Genomic DNA, 15,658 nt, shown 5'->3' with positions numbered 1-15,658 from the left:
AAAAAATATTTTACCATCTCTGGACCCAGAACATCACTGTATTGTTGTCCAGGCATGGTACTTTCTCACCTGGATTAAGGGAATGCTTGCCTACTTAGGGCTTCCAGGAAGTGTTAAGCTTGACTGCAGAGAAAGCATAATGAAGCTGCTCATCTAATCTAGGGCACCCCCAAGTGCCAGCATGTTTCCCCAGTCCTGATCAGCCATCACTGGTTGCTTGTAGAGCAGCGGATCCTATTCAAAGCTCTTATTATCATGCACTGCATCGTACACGAGAGTGAAACTCAGTTTTTAAAATATAAACTGAGATTGTACATAGATCAACGCAGCTGATATAGAAGCAACTTTATGTTGTCACTTCAGGCCATTTAAATCTTCAGTAGGGGCAGTAGCTAAATTGTGGAATGCCCTCCATTAGTCGTAGGAAGTTGAAAACTGACATCTTTCCCCTGGCCTTTCCTAGACCTTGTGTGTGTATTTCTGATATATATATATATATATATAACTTTAAAAAAAAAGGTTCCAAGGATGTTGTAGTTAGGGTCCGATCTTACTCAACCAGAGATATTCAGCCGTTATAGTTACCTGAGTTAACTATAACTCGCGCACCCGCAATGCACTGCTTATGGCATCATATTTTACGTCACTCATGACATGGTCAGTTACAACACTGATGACATCACTCATGACCTCTCAAATGACATCACTCATGACAGCATCCACAGAATCTCTGACGCACCCACTCAAATCCCAATATAACTTTTCATACACCCACTCCAACTTCCACACTGCCATTCTCAAACCCATTCACACACTCATACCAGTACTTACACAGCTACTCACTGAGCCATAGATCAACAATCCAATCCACTCAACCACCCATACAGCCACTCATACACCCACTCACTCACTAATACACCAACTGGTGTATCCATTGATACACTCCTACATACACTCACGCACTGAGTCAGACAGCCAGAGTTACTCACACACCGACTCACTCACCCATACAGTCAATCTCATAGCCACTTACCCATACAGTTACACACACAAACTCACTTACTCATACAGACACTAACACATACTCACTTACCTAGACACTGACACAAGCACACACTCAACCATTCAGCCACTCTCACATTCAGTCACCCAAGCATATAGTCACTCGCATACCCCATCACTCACCTATACTTCCTTTCACGTACCCAGTTACTCACCCATATACCACTGACATCCACTCACTCACCGATATATACATACACATACTAACTTTCCCATAAAGCCCCACACATACACATTCCCTAACCGATACAGCCACTTACTCACCAACGTACTTATCCATACAGGAAGACACACACACCCTCAGCCACCCACACAGACACTTGTAAATCCACACAGGTATCCAGACAAGCAATCAATCCCCCATACAGCCACTTACGTACCCACTCACCAACCCATACACACACTTAGACATCAACTGACAGACAGATATACTCATTTACACAACCAGTCACTCACCTATACATTCACTGAGACACCTAATCACTCACTTATACAGTCAGTCATGCACCAACTGAGTCATCCATACAGACACTCATTCACCCACTGATTCACCAATACACCTTAGTATATATATTGAACACTCAAACTTTTTTAAAACAGTCACTGGATGATGTAATCACTGATGTCATGAGTGATGTCATTTGAGATGTCATCAATAATGTCATCAGTGATGTCACTGACCGTGTCATGAGTGATGTAATATGCGAGGCTATAAGAAGCGCATTGCGGGGGCATGAGTTTTAGTTAACTCGGGTAACTATAATGGCTGAATTTTTCTGGTTTTGTATGAGTAAAATCTGGCCCTAACTTTAACATCCCTGTAACCTTTAGTTTTTGTAGTGAATTTCTAAGTGTTTTTAAATGCTAATTCCCAACCTATAATGCCCCTGTAACCTTTTGGTTTTTGTGTGTGAATTTTTAAGGTTTTTTTAACTCAAAGAAACGTTTGCAGAGTGGTGGAAAAAGTGGGCTGGGCCTCTGACCAGCTCTCAGGAATTCCGCTGTGTAGGACTTATATGAGTTACCAGGAGGGCTTCTTGGCCCCAAGGTTCCTATGGAGCCAAGGGGACTTTATCGCCCAACTAGTAGTGCACCAGGAGGCACGTTTGCAGAGTGGTGGAGAAAGGGGGCTTGGCCTCTGACAACTTCTCACCAATAGGTATTGTTTTTTAGGGAGGGTGTGGGGGGTAGGACAGCAGTATTGTTTCAAGGAGGCGTTTCATGAGGACAATAGGTAGTAAAATCGCTGAAAGACATCTCTCTACTCCTGCGTCCAAATCCGAGGAAGGAGTTACTTTTGTACAGTCTAAGGTACATTTCTTCATTGTCCTACTGTATTTTAGAGATTGCTCAGCTGATGTGAGGGGATTTTATCATTGAGGGCTTTTATATCACTCCGGATCCTATAAATCCATTCTTTCTCCCTTATGAGGAGTATAGCCTTAATGTCTCTCGCATTCTGGGGAATGGATGGTTTATCTAGTACAGTCCAATGGATGTCTCCTACATTATGGTTTGCCTCTAAGAAGTGTGTCGTTAGCTTTGTTGTGGTTTTCTGCATTTTATATTACTCTTGTGTTCTATTATTCTTATTTTTACCTTGCGGGTCGTCATCCCTACATATAGAAGGTTACACGGACACCGGATTAGTTAGAGGACATTCTCAGAATTGCAATTGGTATGTTTAGTCTGAACCCAAGAATACTGGAGTCCTACATCTATTGTTTTTGAGCTACAGATAGGGCAGCACACCCCACACCCTCCGCATGGGATGTGGCCTACCACCAGTGGAAGGTCCCATAATCTAGGTTGTTGCGTTTGGGCCTTAAATTGGGGTCTCGTATGTACCACCATGTCCCTATCGCTTGCACTTTTCTTAAAAGAGAACGCTGGTGTAGTGATATGTAGGCCATTTGAATTCAGGATCCGCTTAATTTTTGTAATTATTTTTTTCACATGGTCGAAGGCTGTACTGAAGGATGTCACGCATATTTTCCTTTCCACCTCTTTCCTTGGTCTCCAATAGGGAATCTCTGTTGGAGTTCCTTGCCCGACGTTGTGCTTGGTTGATGACGCCCACTCAGGATATTTATTTTCCTTCAATTTATCCTGTAGACTCTCTGATTCCAATTTGTAGTCCCCTACATTGGAACAGTTCCTCCGGAGACGTAGGAACTGTCCAAAGGGTAAATTCTCATAGAGAGATTTGGAGGTGAAAACTCTTAAAGGAGAGTAGATTGTTCCTGTCGGTCGGTTTGTGGTAAACCTGTGTGTTAAGTCTACCTTCTTCGGCCCTTATCTTAATATCCTTACTATATTTCCCTTGTATAAATTTTATATATACTCAAACCTATGATTACTGCACGTTACATGCTCAGTGACTCTTTATTGCTTTGCTCTCGATTCTGTAAAGCGCTCTGATACCTCCGGGTCTAGCTAGCTCTATATAAGACCCTAAATAAATAAATAAGATCCAAAAACGGCAGTGCAGTGTTAGTAATGATAGAGGTGAAGGGTAGAAAAGGATTTCTCTCATTCAGCCACTCTAGAAAATCTATCAACGAGCTCCGATCACCTCTCCATATCACCAGGACATCGCCAATATATAGTTTGCTTAGTCTGACATATCCTGTCCACTGGGAGTTATATATATATATATATACAGTTTTTCAAATTCTGCCACTCAGAGGCAGACCACACTTAGCGCAAACGAGCTGCCCATAGAGGTCCCATGAGCTTGTAAATAGGTTGTCCCATTATATTAAAAAAAAAATTGTCAACGCTACCCTTGCTAAATCCAGGTTAAATTCCCTGGGTGTTTGGTACTCCCAGTTCTCTATGTTTAAGGTGTCTTCAGTAACCCTCAGTGTCTCCTCCTCGGGTGTATTTGTATAGAGGGATTCGATGTCCAGGCCAATCAGAAATTCTGATGCCGGGTCAAATGTTAAATCCCTCAAAAAGTTAAGGACGTCCAGAGTATCTTTTAGGTATGAGGTCATCCTCTGAACTAGCGGTTTCAGGAAGAAATCGCAAAATTTGCGACAGTGGTTCAAGTATTGAGCCGATTCCTGACACTATGGGGCGTCTTGGAGGAGTTCTGGTTAATTTGTGCACTATCAGGACGGTATAAAAGTATGGAGTTACCGGCTTTTCTTTGCATAAGAAGGATGCTTCATGGTCGGAAATCCATTCATTACCCACTGCCTCATTTACCAGTACCGTGATCTCTTTTTCAATATCCAATGTACGAACCGCTGTAAGAATCTTGTAGTTCCGTCTGTGGGACAAGAGGAGTAGACATTTCTGCTCATAGGCATCATTAGTCTGTATAACGATTGCTCCCCCTTTGTTGGCCAGTTTTATTTCATTCATTCATAAACTTTATTTCGGCCGCAAGGGCCATAAAAGCAACAATACATTACAGCAATGCACATAAAAAAAATAAAAAAAAAGATAAAGATAAAAGGAGAAAAAACCAAGTCAAAAGGCAGAACACGTTTTAACCACCAATATGAAATAGAATAGTTGGGTTGAAATATTCGAATAATTAACAATTGGTGGAAAATTTCCTGCGCTGCAACCATACAGCATTTAAAAAACGTGATACTTTGAAAACAATTGGGGGGTGGGTGTCATATTTTAAAACTCGCAGGGCATTAGCACAGTCTCTGAAGCCAAGATTTCTGCAGATAGGCTTTACTCAGCGTTTCCTATGGGAAAGGTACGTTGGGCAAAAAAAGAACACATGGTTTTCGTCCTCCAGTTTGTAGCCACATGCTGGACATGAAGTGTTTTTGTTAGTGTCCCATCTAGAAGTGAAAGACCTAATTGGTAGGGTGCCCATTCTTAATTGGACATATAACTTCCTAGCGACAGAGGGAAAATCAAATCCAGAAATAACTCCCTCCCGTAGTTCGGTTTAATCTGAAGAAACTGGCCAGTCAACCTACCTAATTTTGAATTCATGTGCAAGCATGATAAATAAAAATGTCTAAACTGTTCAGCCAAGTTGGTTTTTGAAACAGCCAGACAAGAACTTTCTGGAGTATCCCAGAGTTCCTGGTAGCCAATCTTGGCACAAGTGTCCCTAACATAGATTAACCAGGGGATATTTATTTTTTTAATTGTAGGCCAGAGCCCCAAGAATTCATTTCTGAAGGTTTCCAGGTCCGGATTGGACCAAAGTCTCTTCCAATAGTAAACAGGCCGCACAGCCACCACCTCTTCAATAGGGAGCAGACCCAGGTCGAACCTAATAGGGACCAGCGGAGAACTAGAGGGTAGGCTCAACATATTCCTTATAAAGGAGTTTTCGACCCTTGATAAGCTGTCAATTTTGGAGTGGCCCAAAAGTTCGGCTCCATAGACTGAAGCAGCTCTGGCCTGGGTTTTGAAAATTTCTACCACTGGTGCAGCTGGTTTAAAGACCGAACCTTTGAACAATCTAGCCATACCTCCTGTGGTTTGGGTCAGCTTAAGAGTGGAGTTGACAACCTGACCTCCCCATCCCAGATCTTCTTGGAGTGTAATCCCCAAGTAACCAAACGTTTTCACCCGTTCGAGGGGGATACCATTCAATACTGGGTTGGGGCGAGTGTGTTTGGGAGGGTTAAGAATCATAAATTTCGTTTTGGCTAAGTTGATCTCAAGGCCCCTATCACTGCAAAAGTCTACAAAGCCATCTAAAATACGCTGGATTCCCATGGGGGTGCGTGACAACAACAAGGTGTCGTCAGCAAACATTAGGGCTGGTACTTTGCCCGAGGCCAGCAAACATTAGGGCTGGTACTTCGATAGCTTCCATTTCGTGTTTGGTCAGAAGCCTAAAGGGGCGATTCTGTTGCTTATTTATGTTTTCCACATCATGTATCACTGCCTGCTCAAAGGTAGCTACTTCAGGCGGTAGTTGAGGTAACTGGGGTGTAAATGTTAATCTCGGTCAAAACCCGGTGTCTTCCTTCTGTGTAGAGGTTCCTTCTGTGTCATCAAAGTGGATCCTCAATTGCTGTTTTCTGAAGAATACCACCAATTTATGCCTCAAGAGGGCAGTGTTCAAAGTGTTTGTTGGATAAAATACCAAACGCTTGTTCAATACTTTCTCCTGGTTTACCGTCAGTACTGTGAGCCTCAGATTCATGACTAGATTCACTCCTTGCTTGTCCGTGGCATAAAGTCTCTCGTCATGCTCCTGGTGATCCTCTGGTTGAGATCCTACCATTGGACTCCCTGTCCTCTGTTCTGCCTTCCTCCTAAACGACCTCTGCCACTCCCTAAAAAAGGCAGCAGGTTCTAGTGGTATTAGAAGGGTTGGGTGGGTTGCAATGGCTGGAAATGTGGGTATAATGGAGGCCATCCATAACCATGGCTTTGTGAAGGTGGAAACGGTGTTCGGACATACCCAACAAAGAGCTGTTAGTTCACCTGGAACTCTTGTGTGCGGCTAGAAGGACAATGTTCTTTTTGGGTCCAGTCAGTGAAAGTTCTCCTCTTCCTTGGAAGCATGCAGCCGAGTGTAAAAGCAGACAGAGTGACAGATTGGCCTACATGGAAGGGAGTGATCACTTTCGGTAGAAAGGAAGTTCTCGTACAAACCAGTTTGTCTGGGTAGACTTTTAAGCAGGGAGGCTTGGATTATAAAGCCTGATGCTCACTGACCCTCCAGATAGATGTTATAGCCAGGAGAAAGGCCGTTTTGATGGTAAGGAGCCTGACTGAACAATTGTGCAAAGGTTCAAAAGGAGCACACACATTAGAAAATTGAGGACGAGATTGAGGTCCTACTGGGGCATAATAAGAGGGGAAGGTGGAAACAAATGTTGCAAACCTTTAAAGAACCTACTTTCAATAGGGGATTTGAAGAGGTAAAAGGCTGTTAAGGCAACCACAAAAAGCTGAAATAGCAGAGAGATAGCCCTTTAGAGTGCCAGAGCAGAGCCCTGCTGAGCAAGAGAGGATGAAAAGGAGAACCTGGGAAAGAGGATACATCTGTCTTTCTGTACACTATGAAAAAAAGTTCCACAGCACAAGGCGTATACCGTCGTGGTGGAGGGACGCCTGGCAGCCAAGGTAACGTTACAGTCTTCGGGAGGTAGGTCACCGCTCAATCTCAGCCCAGTCCAGAGCCACAAGGATGGTTTGGGTCCGGTCGTTCCTGATGTTCTTGAGAAATCTGGGCAGGAGATGTACAGGCAGAAAGGGGTATAGGAGTCTGAGCGCCACTTGAGACGAAAAGGGTGACTGAGCAACAGCCGCCTAGGAAACTCCAACAACCAGAACAGCAGACATTGCGCATTCTCTGTGGTGGCGAACAGATCTAACCAAGGCTCTCCCCACTGCTGAAAGAGAACTTGCACCATCACCTGATGGAAAAGCCAATCATGATCCACTGAGCATCTTTGACTAAGTTCGTCCACTCTGACGTTCAGAGAGCCCGCCAGATGTTGAACCACCAGGGAAATACTGATGTTCCAGCCAGGCCCAGAGACGCAAAGCATCCTGACATAGGGTCCACGACCTCACCCGCCCTGTTTGTTGCAATACCATATGACGGTGGTGTTGTCCGTGAACACCTGCACTATGACTCCATTGATGGAGGGTAGAAAGGCTTTCAACGCCAGTGAGATCGCTCGGAGCTCCAACAGGTTGATGTGGAGTCCAGAATCCGCCGCAAACCAAAGTACCTTGATCGCCACCTCTCCCAGATGGCCGCCCCATCCCAGTAGTGACGCATCTGTTGCAATTTCAGGTCGGGAAGGTAGAGGGGTCTGCGCTGACCCAATCATGGTTTGTAAGCTACCACTGCAGAGCTTTTGCAATTCCCTCTGATAAATGGACCACGTCAGAGAGATTCCCCTGATGCTGTGCCCACTGGAACTTCAGATCCCATTGCAGAGCACACACATGCCAGCAGGCACGTGTCACCAGCAGGATGCAGGAGGCCATGAGGCACAGCAGCCTGAAAGCCAGTATCATAGAAATCCAGGATAGATGCTCTGATGAAAGGGAGCATCTGAGAAGGAGTCAGGTGCGACTTCAGCATGTTGATAGTGAACCTCAGCGAGAGCAGGAGGTCCAACATGGTCTGGAGGTGTGAGAGGACATCCTAGGGAAGAGCCTGCCTTCAACAGACAGTCGTCGAGGTAGGGGAAGAGTAGCACCCCTGATCTCCGCAGATGAGCTGCATCCTCAGCCATCACTTGGGTGAACATCCAAGGGGCCCTGGTGAGGCCAAAGAGAAGCACGGAAAACTGAAAATGCTCATGGCCCATCTTGAACCGCAGGTAACACCTATAGGTAGGTAGAACGGGGATATGAAATTATGCATTCTGCAAGTCCAAAGCTACCATCCAGTCTCCCAGGTCGAGGGCAGACAGGACCTGAGCTAGCGTGAGCATTTTGAACTTCTCCTTAAGGAAGAAATTGTGAGGGCGCAGGTCTAGGGTAGGATGAAGGCCTCCACTCTTTTTGAGCGCCAGAAAGTAGCAGTAATAACAGCCACAACTACTTCTGGAGTCTGCACCCTCTCTATGGATCCCTTGGCCAAGAGAGCAGTCACTTACTGGCGGAAACGAGAAGAGGAAAACTGTCACAACTTGATGGCATGAGGGGAGGGGCAGTTACGAAGGGGGTGTAGCCCATTCAAACGATCCGCAAAATCCATCTGTCCAATGTTATGGACCGCCAGTGGGGCAGGTGATTGCGAATCCTGACATCCACTGGGTGCCCATGATGGTAAGAGGGCAGATTTGGAGGGTTTGGAGGCTGCGGGGGTCAGAGGACTGAGCCAACCATCGGCTGCCCGACCCGCAGGGCCTGCTGGTACCGCATCCTTGGCCATGCAAAGGCTGAGAAGCGTGCGCAGCGCAGAGACTAGTGGGGATATGGACGTGGCTGGAAACCCCTTCCATAGCCACAAAAAAGTGAAAGGCAGATTGGGTGTTGCGAGGGGCCATTGAAAGGCCCAAGGACCAGGCTGTAGCCCTGCTGTCCTTAAAGCGCTCCAGTGCTCAATCCGCCTTGTCACCAAAGGGCTGGGAGCCATAAAGGGCATTTCCATAAGTGATGCCTGGACATCTCCAGAAAAGCCAGTCGTCCTCAACCAGGCACGGCGTCGTAAATCCACTGTAGAAAAAACTGCTCTACCCAGTGAGTCGGTCGTGTCTAGTCCACATTGCATCATCAACTTAGCCGGCATGGAGCCAGAAGGGGGTCCGGCTGGTCCCTCTGGGCCTAACGGCACGGCAGATGAAACGGTCTGCCCAAATATGAGGTGCATGGCCTCACAGAATTCTCTTAGCTGGGCGGGGGTCACTCCAGCTCCCTGGAAACTTGGGTGGTGATGGTGGTGGCCCAGCTGCTGTCTCAACCGCGGAGCCTGGCCTCTAATCTGGACGCTCCCTCGTCTCGTCGTCTTCTTGTGCTGGTGTGACTTACCCAAGTGACCCAACGACTTTGAGTGCTCCTGGGACGTTCCTCTCAACCAAGACTTCAACTGTCGCAGCGTCGCACGACGAGCCGCCAGAAGATTGAGGGAGCTACCTCAAGGCCTTCAGGTTCATGGTGCAGTAAACAGCGCATGCCATCGGGTTGTGGTCGCACTCAAGGCACCAGACGCATGCATGGTGTAGGTCAATCGTCTGCATAGATCGGTGAGAAGCCCCATAGTGCTTGAAGCCGGCCTTCCTTCATGACATCCTGCCACACCAGGAGGAAATACCTCAAAAAGACAAACAAAAGTCAAAAAAAGTTTAGTAAAAAAATTACTACGAGGTAGCTCATCTTCGGATCTGCGTTGACTGGCATGCAAAGAAAATAACTGACGTCAGTGCGCTGGAGTGGAACCTATATAGGCACCGCACACATCACTTCCGCTGCCAACAATGCCACACAGAGCTGAACAGCACCACCTACTAGCGCACAGGAGTATTGCTCATGAAAAAAATTCTGGATCTAGTCTGATGCCTGGGGATAATTCGAAGGTAAGGAATCTGCAGCTAGAAGTCTCTATTAGATAAGAGCGGTAATCCTCTAAAGGGCTGATAGCTACAATAGTATCTATGGTTGTCTCCCAAAATGTCATAATTAAAAACTATACTTTATGCTCATCTTCCAAAATTTCACATCTATAAACTACAAAGACATAAAATTAGGTAGCAAAAACACGCCTCAACCTTAAAATAGCATGAGTCTACCTCACGTATAATGAAGGGCTTCAATGACTTTCTGTAAAACAGAGGATAAAGTTCAAGTTATAATGTACCATGCTCATGGCATTCCACAGGAAAGGTTCACTTTAACTGGTCGTATCATACCAACCTAAGGACCTCCAATACATTACAACTCATTCCATGTAAGCCCAGAAGCCCAAAAGGAGGTGAAGGAAAATCCCCTTGCTTCTGGACCAATCTTGACCCTGCCTTGAGAGGTCAAAGGAGCTATCATCAATTAAGGCAAGACTGCAAAATCTCCCTTTTCAGAGATGCTTTCAGCACTTATGCATAGGACCCATTCCCCCCATTCTCCAAACGTCCCAAGCCCGAACCTCTTCCATTCTTTAAGTACCCAGAAAGAGTTACCCCCGTCATCGATTAGTCATTAAGTCCCCTAGCTAAACTGGGTCACCCTGTTCTGTTATTCTTTCTATATTTCAGATTCTTTTGCTTTTCCCATAGTTCTCGGAAGAGGCTAACGGGAGACATGTCAGCACGATTTTAAACTTCTTAATTAAATAAAATCATAAATAAATACATAGTCCACAGTAACAGAATTTTGTGCAGATAGGTCTCCAAGCCCATAAAGGGCTCATCCCTCAGCGTTCTTTATGTGGCATCCAAAGAGTTTGATGGTAATGGCTCTTAATGTGGTCTTTTAACAGCAGCAACGAAGAATGGGGAGACTTTATTAAAGAATATTCAATTTTCTGTCGCCAAGAGAAATGGGTCTTAGAACCCCTCCATATAAATGTACACATTATATTTCATATGCCTGTGGTATGCACTCAGGAAGGGTCAAAGGAGGTTTGGCTTTTTATATATCCACAGTGCATAAAAGGCAGGTTTATAAATATTTAGCCAGTGACCGATCTAATGGAATTGTGGGCCTGGAGTATTCTAGGGGCTATCACATGGTGCAACTTTCTACAATGTCAGTTTCAGTTCAGTTCAAATTCTTTATTTCGATGGTTAAAAATCATCATAAAAAGTACATATTTAAAAGTACACAACATATACAATTATACATTTCATTAGTAGAAAAATAACCATCAACCGAACTGTTACAATTCATATAGATGCGAGAGGTGAATTAGTCTCTAGTGCTCCTTAGTCTTACTGCAGCTTTCAAAAAGCTTATCACTGAACATAGTGTATACATATCATTTGCTCTTTGAAGGAACAACAAGGCTACCTTCGAATGTCGAAATTTTCCACGTTTTAAAATATCAATTAAAAACATACGTCTAGGAAGACAATAAAATGGGCACAATAATACAAAATGAAGGGTGTCCTGCGGAGACAGATTGTCGCAGCCGCAGGCACCCTTCTGCTCAATAGTCGCAGTAAAACCCGATGGATAAGATAAAATATTATGCAACAAATTGAGCCTAAAACGACACATTAAAAATCTATCCTGTTGATTATACAAGAGAAATAGATAGGGTTCCATACCCACTGACTCTTTAACTAAACAATGCGCTACCACTGAGCGTTTCAATGTGAAAGCTTTAGTCTCCCTGAGGGATTCCATTTTATCCAGCAACAGACTTTTAATTTGTATTATACTATTTCTTGAAATTAGAGCAGGGGTACTGAAAAGTGTGTGCTGGCCTACAGATTCTAAAGTTACTTTAACATATTTCAGCCATGGGATTGACATTCCTTTATCCCTTTGTAAGCAATCATTAAGAATTTCCTTGCTTAGCTCAGCATCCGGGTTTGCCCAGATGCTGAGCCAAGCCAAAACTGGTTTAATTTTGACCAAATCAGCAATGTATGGGATACCAAGTTCAGAATGTGCAATTTCAGCTGGTATCGTGTGTGGGATCTTCAGGATCCTACGAATAAATGTATCTTCTTCCATTTGTAACTGTTTAACATCCCTGAAGCCCCACACCTCTGCTCCATATACCGCTTTAGCTATACTTATTGAATTATATAAGGTCATAACTAGCTCGGGGGACCAGCAGCCTAATCTTTGTGCAAAATTCATGATTGCACCACATGACGAAACTAGTTTGGAGCAGCGTTCCTCCAACAACTTATCAAATTGAATTTTGCAGTCGAACAGTAGGCCTAGATACGGGAAGGTAGTTACTATATCCATGACATGGGTCCCAATATTGAACATCGTTTTTTTCGTCGTTTTTTTGCCTGCGATTAACGTAAAGGATTTAGTCAGATTTACAGACAGATCCAATTTTTCCATAAAATCCACAAATCCATTAATCAATATTTGAAGACTTCGCGGTGTCCTAGCAAGGAGAACCGCGTCGTCCGCATATAGGAGGACTGGTATTTGGCACTTTCCTACCCTAGGACAATCGGCTGCCTTGGCTATGAGGGTTGACTCCAGGTCGTTTATATATAGTGAGAATAGGAAGGGGGCAAGGATGCATCCCTGCCTTACTCCACTGGAACATGGGAAGGAATCAGTTTGCCCCCCCTCCATACTATAGCGAACCCTCGCTGTAGTGTTCCAGTGTAGCTCTCTCAGAATGTTTATCAGACCCTGATCAATCCCCAAGGAAGTCATCATTTCCCAAAGCTTGCTTCTATTTACATTGTCGAAGGCCGCTGCTAAGTCCATAAATCCCATGTAAATGGTCCCATTACTTGCACTAGTATATTTAGCGACCAGTAAATATAAATTTAAACATTGATCACTGGTCGATTTTCTACAATGTCTTTAGTTGGGGGAAAAACTGATGTTTTATGTAGACTGGATAAAGATCTACTAAACAGTAATACGGGACATGAATTATATTTGCTTTGAGGAGGAAAATTCAATGCCCACTTATGTCAACACCTACCCAGGGAAATATGTGCTTTCCGTGACACAGAAGGAAATCGGCAAGCACACTTTGCCCATGAGGGTATGGAAGTATTATTAATCACATTTGTAAAATATGATTGTGCTTGCGAAGGAGATGAGCAGACCAGGAGATCAGTTTGTCAATACCTATATAGACTCAGAAGAGGGGAGTATCATTGACTTCCTATTAGTGTCGAAATATATATACAGAATTTTGATATGCATGCAATTGGTCTTAGTGACCATCACTTACAAAGTCTTCAGATAGATGCTGGTATATGGGAAGCCCAGAAAAGGTTCCATAAAGATGTGAGAGCTATCAAGGTGATTAGTAAGAAAACTCCTCTTATTAAGTGGGTCCGGGTGAACCCTGAGGGGTTCCTTTCAAAGTTAATATGGGAAAATAAATCCTGTGCAGATGTCTGCCTGGATGAGAAGTTTTTGCAGAAATATCAAGCTTCATTAAAGGACAACTCCCCAGGCCATCTACCACAAGGGGCAGAATGGTTAGAGGATGGTTTGACCATAATATCAATAAAACCACCGCTATGTAAAGCACTTAAACAGTATCAATCACCGGAGGAGATTGCTAGGTGCAGTGCTATAAATGTGCACTGGCTCAGAGGAAAAAAACTGTTACGGAGGAGGCCTGGGCCATTTTAGTGGCACCTAGTCAAGATAAGGACGACCTAGCCTTTTCGCAAGTTATAAACCACTCACTTTTTTTAAATAATGGAGCCCATAAATAGAAGTTGCTATTCCGGCCCATGAGTGGTCTTCTTAGTTTAGTGGCAACTCTAAGAGCAGCAACACTGAGGAAGAGGTTTATATAATCTTTTCCTCGCCTTTCTAGTGAATCTAGGGCCTTAGAACTAACCTTTGCACCAGGTTGTTAATGCAATTAATAAATGCCTTAATTCTAAAGCCCTAATAGGGTCCCATCTGATGTCTTTATGGCTAATATTGTGTTTGCGGGCCACGCATGACAAATCTTTTGAAGGCAGCATATAGAACACTGAAACCGAACACCTGGTCTGAGTCATCAATTGTACCCACCCATAAGAAAGGCAACCACAGTGACTAGTTGCTATCATTCAATCTCCCTCTTGGATGCCTTGGTTAAGGTGTTAGGTAGAGTTCTTTTAGGAAGGCTGGAAAAATGGGAGGAAGATCACCACATCTCGGCAGACATCCAATATGGATTTTGAAGGGGAATAGGTACTGTGGAACAGTGCCTCAAAGTATTAACTACAAAATGAACAGCAGCAAAAAGGCTCCCTTTATTTGGGCTTAAAGGATCGGTCGTGTGCCTTTGATCACATTTCTTATAGCAAACTATGGCCTTTGATGGAGGACATGGTGGTGGACGTGCATACCCTAAATATAATCAGAGACATCTACTTAGGAACCAGAGCCAGCGTGAGGTATGGAATTGAACAGAGTCTTCAGAGGAATTCTGCATAGCTAGGGAGGTGAGGCAGGACTGTGTCCTTGCACAGTTTCCTTTTACCATCTATATTAACAACTTAAAAAGGGGGAGTTGGTTGAGGGGTGCAGAGACGTGCTCCAGATTGATCACCAACCCATTTCTGCCCTTTTATATGCAGATGTTGCAGTTTTGAGGGAACTCGCCCCAAATGCTCTCCAGACCTTACTGGATACATTTGCCTAATATAAGAGAGATCGGGACTTGAAAGTTAATCTTAATAAATGATTTATGACTTGTGGGTCAGTTAAACTCACACATCGACAAACTAGCATCCAAGTTGTCAAGCTGAAACAAACAAAGGCATTCTCATACCTGGGAATTATCTTAAATTCAACCTGCACTTGTTAGCAACAGGTCAACATGAGAAATTACCAATTTCTGAAGGCCACTACTGCACCGTTTGCCTACTCTTTTAAGCTGGGGTGGAAACCCAAAAAAGAACTCTGTCTGATGAACAGGCAAAGTGCATTTTAAAGGCCACTATGGGGGCAAGGATATGGGGTTATGCAAATGTGTCTAAGTTACAGGTATCAGAAAATGCCTGTTTGAGGAGACTTTTGCCAGTACTCTTCAGCTGCATGTCGGTCATATGCCACAATGAACTGGGTCTACCTTACTTGAACACAGAATGGGGATATCTGGGAATGTCCTAAAATGGTTTGCCTCCTTCCAAGACAGCCGAACACAAAGAATCAAGCTCAACCAATCGATGTCGACCTCCACGGCGGTCACCTTAGGGGTACCTCAAGGCTCCTCCCTCCCACCTACTCTCTTCAACCTTTTCATGGAACCCTTAAACGAAATTCTAAAACTCTCCAATGTTCAATACCACATATATGCTGATGACACCCAACTATACCTTAAAGTATCATCACCTGAGGATATCCGCTCACTCAATACAACCCTACAAAAATCACACAACTCGCTAACTAGAAACCACCTCAAACTCAACGCACTCAAAACCGCAAAAATTCCTCCTAATTACCCCACCGCGAGGACACGCTAACATAGAAGACTGGATGAAACATTTAACAGCCTTCAACTGCAAACCACGCAAAATCTCAACATGCAGGAACACAT

At 44.2% G+C, this 15,658-nt stretch overlaps 1 protein-coding gene across 6 annotated transcripts in view; it reads right to left on the bottom strand.

Moving 5' to 3' along the window:
• Positions 1–15,658, bottom strand: part of FAM204A (family with sequence similarity 204 member A) — a 357,413-nt gene that overhangs the window by 217,218 nt on the left and 124,537 nt on the right. For 2 of the 6 annotated variants that reach the window (XR_014960759.1, XR_014960755.1), the window contains exon 5: positions 9,496–9,778. The exons of the other annotated variants lie outside the window; for them this stretch is intronic. The gene's annotated coding sequence lies outside the window, so the exon portion shown is untranslated. The remainder of the gene's footprint in view (positions 1–9,495; positions 9,779–15,658) is intronic. 6 annotated transcript variants of the gene reach the window in all.

This window comes from Triturus cristatus, chromosome 1_2 (genome assembly GCF_964204655.1).
Source record: "Triturus cristatus chromosome 1_2, aTriCri1.1, whole genome shotgun sequence".
Classification (NCBI taxonomy): Eukaryota; Metazoa; Chordata; class Amphibia; order Caudata; family Salamandridae; genus Triturus; species Triturus cristatus.
The sequence above is the reverse complement of the archived record's forward strand: the minus strand, read 5'-3'. Positions and strand labels throughout refer to the sequence as shown.